Raw genomic sequence first — 14,030 nt, 5'->3', positions numbered from 1 at the left:
TAGTTCCTAAACTGTTTCCACGTACAAGGCATGGGGCAGCTTTTGAATGTGTGTACTAGTTCCAAAGGAGTGTCACTCCCATAGCAGGAAGTAAACCAGTCGGCCAGGGATACTAGGTCCTATCCACTTTTCCACGTGGGACAAGTTATACACTAAGCAGCAAGATAAATTAAAAAAAAAAAAAAAAAAAAAAGAAGTTTTTGCTTTGATTAAATAGCTTTTACATCACAAAAGAAAAAAGTTGCCACATGAGCATGGTACTTAGCACGTCAGTTGGTAATCTGAAGTTCATGAGGTTTTTTCCTCACACGTGGAACTATTCTCCCCCCTTTTCTTGGGATATTGTGTCACCCACTCAGAACTTTCTCACTGAAACGTTTCCGATTCGAAAGGAAACAGGAGCCTTAGTGACAGAAAGAACACATGGATTGTTGCGTCCCTTGACGCTTTGGAGTAATAAGGTGTAGTTGAGAATGGTTTAAGCTATGAAACAAAATGAAATCTTGTGCTAAATGTCAGTAAGAGCCACAAATACCCTGATGTTCAGCATTTTTGACTGCAAAGTACAAAATCTACCTGAAATATTATTGTCTGGAAAATACATTTCTGTCTTTGATTGTTGGCAGTAGTACAGTAAAAGGTGCGTTCCCATACCGGGAGTCGAACGCGGGCCGCCTGGGTGAAAACCAGGAATCCTAACCGCTAGACCATATGGGAATGGATAGCTACACACTGAGGTATCTATTGAAAAAAATCAGCTCGGGGGCTTGCACAAGAAACGTCTGCAGATTGGCACGTGCATCTTGCCTCGTTAGCGCAGTAGGTAGCGCGTCAGTCTCATAATCTGAAGGTCGTGAGTTCGATCCTCACACGGGGCAGCAGGCTCCTCTTTTCCGAAGAGATTTTGTCAAAAACTTAGAACTTTCCCTTTCAGTTCTAACACGTTTCTGATAAGTAAGGATTTGTGAACCCAAATGACAGATGGGACACATGGGTTGCTGTTTCTCTTGACCCGTTTGCTGTATAAAGAGGCAGATGAGAGTGATTTGAGCTGTTTGACAGCTAAGCGCAAAATCTACCTGAAATACTTTTGTCTGAAAAACACCCGTCAGTAGCGAGCGCGTCAGTCTCATATTCTGAAGTTCGTGAGTTCGATCCTCACACGGGGAAGCGGTCTCCTCTTTTCTGAAGAGATTCTGTCACCAAATTAGAACTTTCCCTTTCAGATTTAAAATGTTTCTGATAAGTAAGAATTTGCGAACCCAAATGACAGACAGGACACATGGGTTGTTGATTCTCTTGACACGTTTGCTCTAAAAGGGGATAGTTGAGATTGATTTGAGCTATGAAACCAAATTAAATCTTGTGCCAAAGTTCATCACAACGAACGGACCAAAAGATGGCGTTCAGAATTTTCGACAGCTTAACGCAAATTCTACCTGAAATACTTTTGTCTGAAAAACACCTTTGTCTTTGAATGTTGGTGGCAGTACAGAAAAGTACATTCCCATACCGGGAGTTGAACCCGGGCCACCTGGGTGAGAACCAGGAATCCTAACCGCTAGACCATATGGGAAAAGTTGTGCTGTCTTATCAGTGACAATCTGAAAAAAAATAAGTTTTCTACTTGGCACAAGCAACTTCTGCAGTTCTATTTGCGCAGCTTGCCTCGTTAACACAGTTGTAAGCAAATCAGTCTCATAAGCTGAAAGATGAACGTTCGATTCTTAGACGGGGTACTGGTCCCTCGTTTTCTCAATCGATTCTGTCTCCATCTTGGCTACAGGGCCACAGATTTTTCCGATTCAGTACCAAAACATAACCAATTTAGTTCCTAAACTGTTTCCACGTACAAGGCACGGGGCAGCTTTCGAATGTGTGTACTAGTTCCAAAGGAGTGTCACTCCCATAGCAGGAAGTAAACCAGTCGACCAGGGATACTAGGTCCTATCCACTTTTCCACGTGGGACAAGTTATACACTAAGCAGCAAGATAAATTAAAAAAAAAAAAAAAAAAGAAGTTTTTGCTTTGATTAAATAGCTTTTACATCACAAAAGAAAAAAGTTGCCACATGAGCATGGTACTTAGCACGTCAGTTGGTAATCTGAAGTTCATGATGTTTTTTCCTCACACGGGGAACTATTCTCCTCCCTTTTCTTGGGATATTGTGTCACCCACTCAGAACTTTCTCACTGAAACGTTTCCGATTCGAAAGGAAACAGGAGCCTTAGTGACAGACAGAACACATGGATTGTTGCGTCCCTTGACGCTTTGGAGTAATAAGGTGTAGTTGAGAATGGTTTAAGCTATGAAACAAAATGAAATCTTGTGCTAAAGGTCAGTAAGAGCCACAAATACCCTGATGTTCAGCATTTTTGACTGCAAAGTACAAAATCTACCTGAAATATTATTGTCTGGAAAATACATTTCTGTCTTTGATTGTTGGCAGTAGTACAGTAAAAGGTGCGTTCCCATACCGGGAGTCGAACACGGGCCGCCTGGGTGAAAACCAGGAATCCTAACCGCTAGACCATATGGGAATGGATAGCTACACACTGAGGTATCTATTGAAAAAAATCAGCTCGGGGGCTTGCACAAGAAACGTCTGCAGATTGGCACGTGCATCTTGCCTCGTTAGCGCAGTAGGTAGCGCGTCAGTCTCATAATCTGAAGGTCGTGAGTTCGATACTCACACGGGGCAGCGGGCTCCTCTTTTCCGAAGAGATATTGTCAAAAACTTAGAACTTTCCCCTTCATTTCTAACACGTTTCTGATAAGTAAGGATTTGTGAACCCAAATGACACATGGGATGCTGGTTCTATTGACCCGTTTGCTGTATAAAGAGGCAGATGAGAGTGATTTGAGCTATGACAAAAAATTAAATCTTGTGCCAAAGGTCGTCACAATGAATGTAACCAAAAGCTGGTGTTCAGAATGATTGACAGCTAAGCGCAAAATCTACCTGAAATACTTTTGTCTGAAAAACACCCGCGTCAGTCTCATAATCTGAAGGTCGTGAGTTCGATCCTCACACGGGGCAGCAGGCTCCTCTTTTCCGAAGAGATTTTGTCAAAAACTTAGAACTTTCCCTTTCAGTTCTAACACGTTTCTGATAAGTAAGGATTTGTGAACCCAAATGACAGATGGGACACATGGGTTGCTGTTTCTCTTGACCCGTTTGCTGTATAAAGAGGCAGATGAGAGTGATTTGAGCTGTTTGACAGCTAAGCGCAAAATCTACCTGAAATACTTTTGTCTGAAAAACACCCGTCAGTAGCGAGCGCGTCAGTCTCATATTCTGAAGTTCGTGAGTTCGATCCTCACACGGGGAAGCGGTCTCCTCTTTTCTGAAGAGATTCTGTCACCAAATTAGAACTTTCCCTTTCAGATTTAAAATGTTTCTGATAAGTAAGAATTTGCGAACCCAAATGACAGACAGGACACATGGGTTGTTGATTCTCTTGACACGTTTGCTGTAAAAGGGGCTAGTTGAGATTGATTTGAGCTATGAAACCAAATTAAATCTTGTGCCAAAGTTCATCACAACGAACGGACCAAAAGATGGCGTTCAGAATTTTCGACAGCTTAACGCAAATTCTACCTGAAATACTTTTGTCTGAAAAACACCTTTGTCTTTGAATGTTGGTGGCAGTACAGAAAAGTACATTCCCATACCGGGAGTTGAACCCGGGCCACCTGGGTGAGAACCAGGAATCCTAACCGCTAGACCATATGGGAAAAGTTGTGCTGTCTTATCAGTGACAATCTGAAAAAAAATAAGTTTTCTACTTGGCACAAGCAACTTCTGCAGTTCTATTTGCGCAGCTTGCCTCGTTAACACAGTTGTAAGCAAATCAGTCTCATAAGCTGAAAGATGAACGTTCGATTCTTAGACGGGGTACTGGTCCCTCGTTTTCTCAATCGATTCTGTCTCCATCTTGGCTACAGGGCCACAGATTTTTCCGATTCAGTACCAAAACATAACCAATTTAGTTCCTAAACTGTTTCCACGTACAAGGCATGGGGCAGCTTTTGAATGTGTGTACTAGTTCCAAAGGAGTGTCACTCCCATAGCAGGAAGTAAACCAGTCGGCCAGGGATACTAGGTCCTATCCACTTTTCCACGTGGGACAAGTTATACACTAAGCAGCAAGATAAATTAAAAAAAAAAAAAAAAAAAAAGAAGTTTTTGCTTTGATTAAATAGCTTTTACATCACAAAAGAAAAAAGTTGCCACATGAGCATGGTACTTAGCACGTCAGTTGGTAATCTGAAGTTCATGAGGTTTTTTCCTCACACGTGGAACTATTCTCCCCCCTTTTCTTGGGATATTGTGTCACCCACTCAGAACTTTCTCACTGAAACGTTTCCGATTCGAAAGGAAACAGGAGCCTTAGTGACAGAAAGAACACATGGATTGTTGCGTCCCTTGACGCTTTGGAGTAATAAGGTGTAGTTGAGAATGGTTTAAGCTATGAAACAAAATGAAATCTTGTGCTAAATGTCAGTAAGAGCCACAAATACCCTGATGTTCAGCATTTTTGACTGCAAAGTACAAAATCTACCTGAAATATTATTGTCTGGAAAATACATTTCTGTCTTTGATTGTTGGCAGTAGTACAGTAAAAGGTGCGTTCCCATACCGGGAGTCGAACGCGGGCCGCCTGGGTGAAAACCAGGAATCCTAACCGCTAGACCATATGGGAATGGATAGCTACACACTGAGGTATCTATTGAAAAAAATCAGCTCGGGGGCTTGCACAAGAAACGTCTGCAGATTGGCACGTGCATCTTGCCTCGTTAGCGCAGTAGGTAGCGCGTCAGTCTCATAATCTGAAGGTCGTGAGTTCGATCCTCACACGGGGCAGCAGGCTCCTCTTTTCCGAAGAGATTTTGTCAAAATCTGAGAACTTTCCCTTTCAGTTCTAACACGTTTCTGATAAGTAAGGATTTGTGAACCCAAATGACAGATGGGACACATGGGTTGCTGTTTCTCTTGACCCGTTTGCTGTATAAAGAGGCAGATGAGAGTGATTTGAGCTGTTTGACAGCTAAGCGCAAAATCTACCTGAAATACTTTTGTCTGAAAAACACCCGTCAGTAGCGAGCGCGTCAGTCTCATATTCTGAAGTTCGTGAGTTCGATCCTCACACGGGGAAGCGGTCTCCTCTTTTCTGAAGAGATTCTGTCACCAAATTAGAACTTTCCCTTTCAGATTTAAAATGTTTCTGATAAGTAAGAATTTGCGAACCCAAATGACAGACAGGACACATGGGTTGTTGATTCTCTTGACACGTTTGCTGTAAAAGGGGCTAGTTGAGATTGATTTGAGCTATGAAACCAAATTAAATCTTGTGCCAAAGTTCATCACAACGAACGGACCAAAAGATGGCGTTCAGAATTTTCGACAGCTTAACGCAAATTCTACCTGAAATACTTTTGTCTGAAAAACACCTTTGTCTTTGAATGTTGGTGGCAGTACAGAAAAGTACATTCCCATACCGGGAGTTGAACCCGGGTCGCCTGGGTGAGAACCAGGAATCCTAACCGCTAGACCATATGGGAAAAGATGTGCTGTCTTATCAGTGACAATCTGAAAAAAAATAAGTTTTCTACTTGGCACAAGCAACTTCTGCAGTTCTATTTGCGCAGCTTGCCTCGTTAACACAGTTGTAAGCAAATCAGTCTCATAAGCTGAAAGATGAACGTTCGATTGTTAGACGGGGTACTGGTCCCTCGTTTTCTCAATCGATTCTGTCTCCATCTTGGCTACAGGGCCACAGATTTTTCCGATTCAGTACCAAAACATAACCAATTTAGTTCCTAAACTGTTTCCACGTACAAGGCACGGGGCAGCTTTCGAATGTGTGTACTAGTTCCAAAGGAGTGTCACTCCCATAGCAGGAAGTAAACCAGTCGACCAGGGATACTAGGTCCTATCCACTTTTCCACGTGGGACAAGTTATACACTAAGCAGCAAGATAAATTAAAAAAAAAAAAAAAAAAGAAGTTTTTGCTTTGATTAAATAGCTTTTACATCACAAAAGAAAAAAGTTGCCACATGAGCATGGTACTTAGCACGTCAGTTGGTAATCTGAAGTTCATGATGTTTTTTCCTCACACGGGGAACTATTCTCCTCCCTTTTCTTGGGATATTGTGTCACCCACTCAGAACTTTCTCACTGAAACGTTTCCGATTCGAAAGGAAACAGGAGCCTTAGTGACAGACAGAACACATGGATTGTTGCGTCCCTTGACGCTTTGGAGTAATAAGGTGTAGTTGAGAATGGTTTAAGCTATGAAACAAAATGAAATCTTGTGCTAAAGGTCAGTAAGAGCCACAAATACCCTGATGTTCAGCATTTTTGACTGCAAAGTACAAAATCTACCTGAAATATTATTGTCTGGAAAATACATTTCTGTCTTTGATTGTTGGCAGTAGTACAGTAAAAGGTGCGTTCCCATACCGGGAGTCGAACACGGGCCGCCTGGGTGAAAACCAGGAATCCTAACCGCTAGACCATATGGGAATGGATAGCTACACACTGAGGTATCTATTGAAAAAAATCAGCTCGGGGGCTTGCACAAGAAACGTCTGCAGATTGGCACGTGCATCTTGCCTCGTTAGCGCAGTAGGTAGCGCGTCAGTCTCATAATCTGAAGGTCGTGAGTTCGATACTCACACGGGGCAGCGGGCTCCTCTTTTCCGAAGAGATATTGTCAAAAACTTAGAACTTTCCCCTTCATTTCTAACACGTTTCTGATAAGTAAGGATTTGTGAACCCAAATGACACATGGGATGCTGGTTCTCTTGACCCGTTTGCTGTATAAAGAGGCAGATGAGAGTGATTTGAGCTATGACAAAAAATTAAATCTTGTGCCAAAGGTCGTCACAATGAATGTAACCAAAAGCTGGTGTTCAGAATGATTGACAGCTAAGCGCAAAATCTACCTGAAATACTTTTGTCTGAAAAACACCCGCGTCAGTCTCATAATCTGAAGGTCGTGAGTTCGATCCTCACACGGGGCAGCAGGCTCCTCTTTTCCGAAGAGATTTTGTCAAAAACTTAGAACTTTCCCTTTCAGTTCTAACACGTTTCTGATAAGTAAGGATTTGTGAACCCAAATGACAGATGGGACACATGGGTTGCTGTTTCTCTTGACCCGTTTGCTGTATAAAGAGGCAGATGAGAGTGATTTGAGCTGTTTGACAGCTAAGCGCAAAATCTACCTGAAATACTTTTGTCTGAAAAACACCCGTCAGTAGCGAGCGCGTCAGTCTCATATTCTGAAGTTCGTGAGTTCGATCCTCACACGGGGAAGCGGTCTCCTCTTTTCTGAAGAGATTCTGTCACCAAATTAGAACTTTCCCTTTCAGATTTAAAATGTTTCTGATAAGTAAGAATTTGCGAACCCAAATGACAGACAGGACACATGGGTTGTTGATTCTCTTGACACGTTTGCTGTAAAAGGGGCTAGTTGAGATTGATTTGAGCCATGAAACCAAATTAAATCTTGTGCCAAAGTTCATCACAACGAACGGACCAAAAGATGGCGTTCAGAATTTTCGACAGCTTAACGCAAATTCTACCTGAAATACTTTTGTCTGAAAAACACCTTTGTCTTTGAATGTTGGTGGCAGTACAGAAAAGTACATTCCCATACCGGGAGTTGAACCCGGGCCACCTGGGTGAGAACCAGGAATCCTAACCGCTAGACCATATGGGAAAAGTTGTGCTGTCTTATCAGTGACAATCTGAAAAAAAATAAGTTTTCTACTTGGCACAAGCAACTTCTGCAGTTCTATTTGCGCAGCTTGCCTCGTTAACACAGTTGTAAGCAAATCAGTCTCATAAGCTGAAAGATGAACGTTCGATTCTTAGACGGGGTACTGGTCCCTCGTTTTCTCAATCGATTCTGTCTCCATCTTGGCTACAGGGCCACAGATTTTTCCGATTCAGTACCAAAACATAACCAATTTAGTTCCTAAACTGTTTCCACGTACAAGGCACGGGGCAGCTTTCGAATGTGTGTACTAGTTCCAAAGGAGTGTCACTCCCATAGCAGGAAGTAAACCAGTCGACCAGGGATACTAGGTCCTATCCACTTTTCCACGTGGGACAAGTTATACACTAAGCAGCAAGATAAATTAAAAAAAAAAAAAAAAAAGAAGTTTTTGCTTTGATTAAATAGCTTTTACATCACAAAAGAAAAAAGTTGCCACATGAGCATGGTACTTAGCACGTCAGTTGGTAATCTGAAGTTCATGATGTTTTTTCCTCACACGGGGAACTATTCTCCTCCCTTTTCTTGGGATATTGTGTCACCCACTCAGAACTTTCTCACTGAAACGTTTCCGATTCGAAAGGAAACAGGAGCCTTAGTGACAGACAGAACACATGGATTGTTGCGTCCCTTGACGCTTTGGAGTAATAAGGTGTAGTTGAGAATGGTTTAAGCTATGAAACAAAATGAAATCTTGTGCTAAAGGTCAGTAAGAGCCACAAATACCCTGATGTTCAGCATTTTTGACTGCAAAGTACAAAATCTACCTGAAATATTATTGTCTGGAAAATACATTTCTGTCTTTGATTGTTGGCAGTAGTACAGTAAAAGGTGCGTTCCCATACCGGGAGTCGAACACGGGCCACCTGGGTGAAAACCAGGAATCCTAACCGCTAGACCATATGGGAATGGATAGCTACACACTGAGGTATCTATTGAAAAAAATCAGCTCGGGGGCTTGCACAAGAAACGTCTGCAGATTGGCACGTGCATCTTGCCTCGTTAGCGCAGTAGGTAGCGCGTCAGTCTCATAATCTGAAGGTCGTGAGTTCGATACTCACACGGGGCAGCGGGCTCCTCTTTTCCGAAGAGATATTGTCAAAAACTTAGAACTTTCCCCTTCATTTCTAACACGTTTCTGATAAGTAAGGATTTGTGAACCCAAATGACACATGGGATGCTGGTTCTCTTGACCCGTTTGCTGTATAAAGAGGCAGATGAGAGTGATTTGAGCTATGACAAAAAATTAAATCTTGTGCCAAAGGTCGTCACAATGAATGTAACCAAAAGCTGGTGTTCAGAATGATTGACAGCTAAGCGCAAAATCTACCTGAAATACTTTTGTCTGAAAAACACCCGCGTCAGTCTCATAATCTGAAGGTCGTGAGTTCGATCCTCACACGGGGCAGCAGGCTCCTCTTTTCCGAAGAGATTTTGTCAAAAACTTAGAACTTTCCCTTTCAGTTCTAACACGTTTCTGATAAGTAAGGATTTGTGAACCCAAATGACAGATGGGACACATGGGTTGCTGTTTCTCTTGACCCGTTTGCTGTATAAAGAGGCAGATGAGAGTGATTTGAGCTGTTTGACAGCTAAGCGCAAAATCTACCTGAAATACTTTTGTCTGAAAAACACCCGTCAGTAGCGAGCGCGTCAGTCTCATATTCTGAAGTTCGTGAGTTCGATCCTCACACGGGGAAGCGGTCTCCTCTTTTCTGAAGAGATTCTGTCACCAAATTAGAACTTTCCCTTTCAGATTTAAAATGTTTCTGATAAGTAAGAATTTGCGAACCCAAATGACAGACAGGACACATGGGTTGTTGATTCTCTTGACACGTTTGCTGTAAAAGGGGCTAGTTGAGATTGATTTGAGCTATGAAACCAAATTAAATCTTGTGCCAAAGTTCATCACAACGAACGGACCAAAAGATGGCGTTCAGAATTTTCGACAGCTTAACGCAAATTCTACCTGAAATACTTTTGTCTGAAAAACACCTTTGTCTTTGAATGTTGGTGGCAGTACAGAAAAGTACATTCCCATACCGGGAGTTGAACCCGGGCCACCTGGGTGAGAACCAGGAATCCTAACCGCTAGACCATATGGGAAAAGTTGTGCTGTCTTATCAGTGACAATCTGAAAAAAAATAAGTTTTCTACTTGGCACAAGCAACTTCTGCAGTTCTATTTGCGCAGCTTGCCTCGTTAACACAGTTGTAAGCAAATCAGTCTCATAAGCTGAAAGATGAACGTTCGATTCTTAGACGGGGTACTGGTCCCTCGTTTTCTCAATCGATTCTGTCTCCATCTTGGCTACAGGGCCACAGATTTTTCCGATTCAGTACCAAAACATAACCAATTTAGTTCCTAAACTGTTTCCACGTACAAGGCATGGGGCAGCTTTTGAATGTGTGTACTAGTTCCAAAGGAGTGTCACTCCCATAGCAGGAAGTAAACCAGTCGGCCAGGGATACTAGGTCCTATCCACTTTTCCATGTGGGACAAGTTATACACTAAGCAGCAAGATAAATTAAAAAAAAAAAAAAAAAAAAAAAAGAAGTTTTTGCTTTGATTAAATAGCTTTTACATCACAAAAGAAAAAAGTTGCCACATGAGCATGGTACTTAGCACGTCAGTTGGTAATCTGAAGTTCATGAGGTTTTTTCCTCACACGTGGAACTATTCTCCCCCCTTTTCTTGGGATATTGTGTCACCCACTCAGAACTTTCTCACTGAAACGTTTCCGATTCGAAAGGAAACAGGAGCCTTAGTGACAGAAAGAACACATGGATTGTTGCGTCCCTTGACGCTTTGGAGTAATAAGGTGTAGTTGAGAATGGTTTAAGCTATGAAACAAAATGAAATCTTGTGCTAAATGTCAGTAAGAGCCACAAATACCCTGATGTTCAGCATTTTTGACTGCAAAGTACAAAATCTACCTGAAATATTATTGTCTGGAAAATACATTTCTGTCTTTGATTGTTGGCAGTAGTACATTAAAAGGTGCGTTCCCATACCGGGAGTCGAACGCGGGCCGCCTGGGTGAAAACCAGGAATCCTAACCGCTAGACCATATGGGAATGGATAGCTACACACTGAGGTATCTATTGAAAAAAATCAGCTCGGGGGCTTGCACAAGAAACGTCTGCAGATTGGCACGTGCATCTTGCCTCGTTAGCGCAGTAGGTAGCGCGTCAGTCTCATAATCTGAAGGTCGTGAGTTCGATCCTCACACGGGGCAGCAGGCTCCTCTTTTCCGAAGAGATTTTGTCAAAAACTTAGAACTTTCCCTTTCAGTTCTAACACGTTTCTGATAAGTAAGGATTTGTGAACCCAAATGACAGATGGGACACATGGGTTGCTGTTTCTCTTGACCCGTTTGCTGTATAAAGAGGCAGATGAGAGTGATTTGAGCTGTTTGACAGCTAAGCGCAAAATCTACCTGAAATACTTTTGTCTGAAAAACACCCGTCAGTAGCGAGCGCGTCAGTCTCATATTCTGAAGTTCGTGAGTTCGATCCTCACACGGGGAAGCGGTCTCCTCTTTTCTGAAGAGATTCTGTCACCAAATTAGAACTTTCCCTTTCAGATTTAAAATGTTTCTGATAAGTAAGAATTTGCGAACCCAAATGACAGACAGGACACATGGGTTGTTGATTCTCTTGACACGTTTGCTCTAAAAGGGGATAGTTGAGATTGATTTGAGCTATGAAACCAAATTAAATCTTGTGCCAAAGTTCATCACAACGAACGGACCAAAAGATGGCGTTCAGAATTTTCGACAGCTTAACGCAAATTCTACCTGAAATACTTTTGTCTGAAAAACACCTTTGTCTTTGAATGTTGGTGGCAGTACAGAAAAGTACATTCCCATACCGGGAGTTGAACCCGGGCCACCTGGGTGAGAACCAGGAATCCTAACCGCTAGACCATATGGGAAAAGTTGTGCTGTCTTATCAGTGACAATCTGAAAAAAAATAAGTTTTCTACTTGGCACAAGCAACTTCTGCAGTTCTATTTGCGCAGCTTGCCTCGTTAACACAGTTGTAAGCAAATCAGTCTCATAAGCTGAAAGATGAACGTTCGATTCTTAGACGGGGTACTGGTCCCTCGTTTTCTCAATCGATTCTGTCTCCATCTTGGCTACAGGGCCACAGATTTTTCCGATTCAGTACCAAAACATAACCAATTTAGTTCCTAAACTGTTTCCACGTACAAGGCACGGGGCAGCTTTCGAATGTGTGTACTAGTTCCAAAGGAGTGTCACTCCCATAGCAGGAAGTAAACCAGTCGACCAGGGATACTAGGTCCTATCCACTTTTCCACGTGGGACAAGTTATACACTAAGCAGCAAGATAAATTAAAAAAAAAAAAAAAAAAGAAGTTTTTGCTTTGATTAAATAGCTTTTACATCACAAAAGAAAAAAGTTGCCACATGAGCATGGTACTTAGCACGTCAGTTGGTAATCTGAAGTTCATGATGTTTTTTCCTCACACGGGGAACTATTCTCCTCCCTTTTCTTGGGATATTGTGTCACCCACTCAGAACTTTCTCACTGAAACGTTTCCGATTCGAAAGGAAACAGGAGCCTTAGTGACAGACAGAACACATGGATTGTTGCGTCCCTTGACGCTTTGGAGTAATAAGGTGTAGTTGAGAATGGTTTAAGCTATGAAACAAAATGAAATCTTGTGCTAAAGGTCAGTAAGAGCCACAAATACCCTGATGTTCAGCATTTTTGACTGCAAAGTACAAAATCTACCTGAAATATTATTGTCTGGAAAATACATTTCTGTCTTTGATTGTTGGCAGTAGTACAGTAAAAGGTGCGTTCCCATACCGGGAGTCGAACACGGGCCACCTGGGTGAAAACCAGGAATCCTAACCGCTAGACCATATGGGAATGGATAGCTACACACTGAGGTATCTATTGAAAAAAATCAGCTCGGGGGCTTGCACAAGAAACGTCTGCAGATTGGCACGTGCATCTTGCCTCGTTAGCGCAGTAGGTAGCGCGTCAGTCTCATAATCTGAAGGTCGTGAGTTCGATACTCACACGGGGCAGCGGGCTCCTCTTTTCCGAAGAGATATTGTCAAAAACTTAGAACTTTCCCCTTCATTTCTAACACGTTTCTGATAAGTAAGGATTTGTGAACCCAAATGACACATGGGATGCTGGTTCTCTTGACCCGTTTGCTGTATAAAGAGGCAGATGAGAGTGATTTGAGCTATGACAAAAAATTAAATCTTGTGCCAAAGGTCGTCACAATGAATGTAACCAAAAGCTGGTGTTCAGAATGATTGACAGCTAAGCGCAAAATCTACCTGAAATACTTTTGTCTGAAAAACACCCGCGTCAGTCTCATAATCTGAAGGTCGTGAGTTCGATCCTCACACGGGGCAGCAGGCTCCTCTTTTCCGAAGAGATTTTGTCAAAAACTTAGAACTTTCCCTTTCAGTTCTAACACGTTTCTGATAAGTAAGGATTTGTGAACCCAAATGACAGATGGGACACATGGGTTGCTGTTTCTCTTGACCCGTTTGCTGTATAAAGAGGCAGATGAGAGTGATTTGAGCTGTTTGACAGCTAAGCGCAAAATCTACCTGAAATACTTTTGTCTGAAAAACACCCGTCAGTAGCGAGCGCGTCAGTCTCATATTCTGAAGTTCGTGAGTTCGATCCTCACACGGGGAAGCGGTCTCCTCTTTTCTGAAGAGATTCTGTCACCAAATTAGAACTTTCCCTTTCAGATTTAAAATGTTTCTGATAAGTAAGAATTTGCGAACCCAAATGACAGACAGGACACATGGGTTGTTGATTCTCTTGACACGTTTGCTGTAATATGGGCTAGTTGAGATTGATTTGAGCTATGAAACCAAATTAAATCTTGTGCCAAAGTTCATCACAACGAACGGACCAAAAGATGGCGTTCAGAATTTTCGACAGCTTAACGCAAATTCTACCTGAAATACTTTTGTCTGAAAAACACCTTTGTCTTTGAATGTTGGTGGCAGTACAGAAAAGTACATTCCCATACCGGGAGTTGAACCCGGGCCACCTGGGTGAGAACCAGGAATCCTAACCGCTAGACCATATGGGAAAAGTTGTGCTGTCTTATCAGTGACAATCTGAAAAAAAATAAGTTTTCTACTTGGCACAAGCAACTTCTGCAGTTCTATTTGCGCAGCTTGCCTCGTTAACACAGTTGTAAGCAAATCAGTCTCATAAGCTGAAAGATGAACGTT

The 14,030-nt window shown here is 42.2% G+C and overlaps 21 non-coding genes across 21 annotated transcripts; 7 read left to right on the top strand and 14 right to left on the bottom strand.

Annotated features, from left to right (window-relative positions):
* Window positions 1–645: 645 nt before the first annotated feature.
* On the bottom strand, window positions 646–717 carry TRNAE-UUC (transfer RNA glutamic acid (anticodon UUC)). Its single transcript has one exon. It is a non-coding gene; the product is annotated as a tRNA-Glu (tRNA).
* Window positions 718–805: 88 nt separating this feature from the next.
* TRNAM-CAU (transfer RNA methionine (anticodon CAU)) lies at window positions 806–878 on the top strand. Its single transcript has one exon. It is a non-coding gene; the product is annotated as a tRNA-Met (tRNA).
* A 626-nt stretch (window positions 879–1,504) lies between these two features.
* TRNAE-CUC (transfer RNA glutamic acid (anticodon CUC)) lies at window positions 1,505–1,576 on the bottom strand. The gene has a single exon. It is a non-coding gene; the product is annotated as a tRNA-Glu (tRNA).
* Window positions 1,577–2,469: 893 nt separating this feature from the next.
* Window positions 2,470–2,541, bottom strand: TRNAE-UUC (transfer RNA glutamic acid (anticodon UUC)). Its single transcript has one exon. It is a non-coding gene; the product is annotated as a tRNA-Glu (tRNA).
* An 88-nt stretch (window positions 2,542–2,629) lies between these two features.
* TRNAM-CAU (transfer RNA methionine (anticodon CAU)) lies at window positions 2,630–2,702 on the top strand. Its single transcript has one exon. It is a non-coding gene; the product is annotated as a tRNA-Met (tRNA).
* Window positions 2,703–3,667: 965 nt separating this feature from the next.
* TRNAE-CUC (transfer RNA glutamic acid (anticodon CUC)) lies at window positions 3,668–3,739 on the bottom strand. The gene has a single exon. It is a non-coding gene; the product is annotated as a tRNA-Glu (tRNA).
* An 896-nt stretch (window positions 3,740–4,635) lies between these two features.
* On the bottom strand, window positions 4,636–4,707 carry TRNAE-UUC (transfer RNA glutamic acid (anticodon UUC)). Its single transcript has one exon. It is a non-coding gene; the product is annotated as a tRNA-Glu (tRNA).
* An 88-nt stretch (window positions 4,708–4,795) lies between these two features.
* On the top strand, window positions 4,796–4,868 carry TRNAM-CAU (transfer RNA methionine (anticodon CAU)). The gene has a single exon. It is a non-coding gene; the product is annotated as a tRNA-Met (tRNA).
* A 626-nt stretch (window positions 4,869–5,494) lies between these two features.
* On the bottom strand, window positions 5,495–5,566 carry TRNAE-CUC (transfer RNA glutamic acid (anticodon CUC)). The gene has a single exon. It is a non-coding gene; the product is annotated as a tRNA-Glu (tRNA).
* Window positions 5,567–6,459: 893 nt separating this feature from the next.
* Window positions 6,460–6,531, bottom strand: TRNAE-UUC (transfer RNA glutamic acid (anticodon UUC)). Its single transcript has one exon. It is a non-coding gene; the product is annotated as a tRNA-Glu (tRNA).
* Window positions 6,532–6,619: 88 nt separating this feature from the next.
* Window positions 6,620–6,692, top strand: TRNAM-CAU (transfer RNA methionine (anticodon CAU)). The gene has a single exon. It is a non-coding gene; the product is annotated as a tRNA-Met (tRNA).
* A 965-nt stretch (window positions 6,693–7,657) lies between these two features.
* Window positions 7,658–7,729, bottom strand: TRNAE-CUC (transfer RNA glutamic acid (anticodon CUC)). The gene has a single exon. It is a non-coding gene; the product is annotated as a tRNA-Glu (tRNA).
* Window positions 7,730–8,622: 893 nt separating this feature from the next.
* Window positions 8,623–8,694, bottom strand: TRNAE-UUC (transfer RNA glutamic acid (anticodon UUC)). The gene has a single exon. It is a non-coding gene; the product is annotated as a tRNA-Glu (tRNA).
* Window positions 8,695–8,782: 88 nt separating this feature from the next.
* TRNAM-CAU (transfer RNA methionine (anticodon CAU)) lies at window positions 8,783–8,855 on the top strand. Its single transcript has one exon. It is a non-coding gene; the product is annotated as a tRNA-Met (tRNA).
* Window positions 8,856–9,820: 965 nt separating this feature from the next.
* Window positions 9,821–9,892, bottom strand: TRNAE-CUC (transfer RNA glutamic acid (anticodon CUC)). The gene has a single exon. It is a non-coding gene; the product is annotated as a tRNA-Glu (tRNA).
* Window positions 9,893–10,791: 899 nt separating this feature from the next.
* On the bottom strand, window positions 10,792–10,863 carry TRNAE-UUC (transfer RNA glutamic acid (anticodon UUC)). Its single transcript has one exon. It is a non-coding gene; the product is annotated as a tRNA-Glu (tRNA).
* Window positions 10,864–10,951: 88 nt separating this feature from the next.
* Window positions 10,952–11,024, top strand: TRNAM-CAU (transfer RNA methionine (anticodon CAU)). The gene has a single exon. It is a non-coding gene; the product is annotated as a tRNA-Met (tRNA).
* A 626-nt stretch (window positions 11,025–11,650) lies between these two features.
* TRNAE-CUC (transfer RNA glutamic acid (anticodon CUC)) lies at window positions 11,651–11,722 on the bottom strand. Its single transcript has one exon. It is a non-coding gene; the product is annotated as a tRNA-Glu (tRNA).
* Window positions 11,723–12,615: 893 nt separating this feature from the next.
* TRNAE-UUC (transfer RNA glutamic acid (anticodon UUC)) lies at window positions 12,616–12,687 on the bottom strand. The gene has a single exon. It is a non-coding gene; the product is annotated as a tRNA-Glu (tRNA).
* Window positions 12,688–12,775: 88 nt separating this feature from the next.
* Window positions 12,776–12,848, top strand: TRNAM-CAU (transfer RNA methionine (anticodon CAU)). The gene has a single exon. It is a non-coding gene; the product is annotated as a tRNA-Met (tRNA).
* Window positions 12,849–13,813: 965 nt separating this feature from the next.
* TRNAE-CUC (transfer RNA glutamic acid (anticodon CUC)) lies at window positions 13,814–13,885 on the bottom strand. Its single transcript has one exon. It is a non-coding gene; the product is annotated as a tRNA-Glu (tRNA).
* Between the last annotated feature and the right edge of the window lie 145 nt (window positions 13,886–14,030).

This window comes from Dendrobates tinctorius, unplaced genomic scaffold (genome assembly GCF_039654945.1).
Source record: "Dendrobates tinctorius isolate UK_male_01 unplaced genomic scaffold, ASM3965494v1 ptg000272l, whole genome shotgun sequence".
NCBI classification, from domain to species: domain Eukaryota; kingdom Metazoa; phylum Chordata; class Amphibia; order Anura; family Dendrobatidae; genus Dendrobates; species Dendrobates tinctorius.
This window is presented reverse-complemented; position numbering and strand designations above follow the sequence as displayed.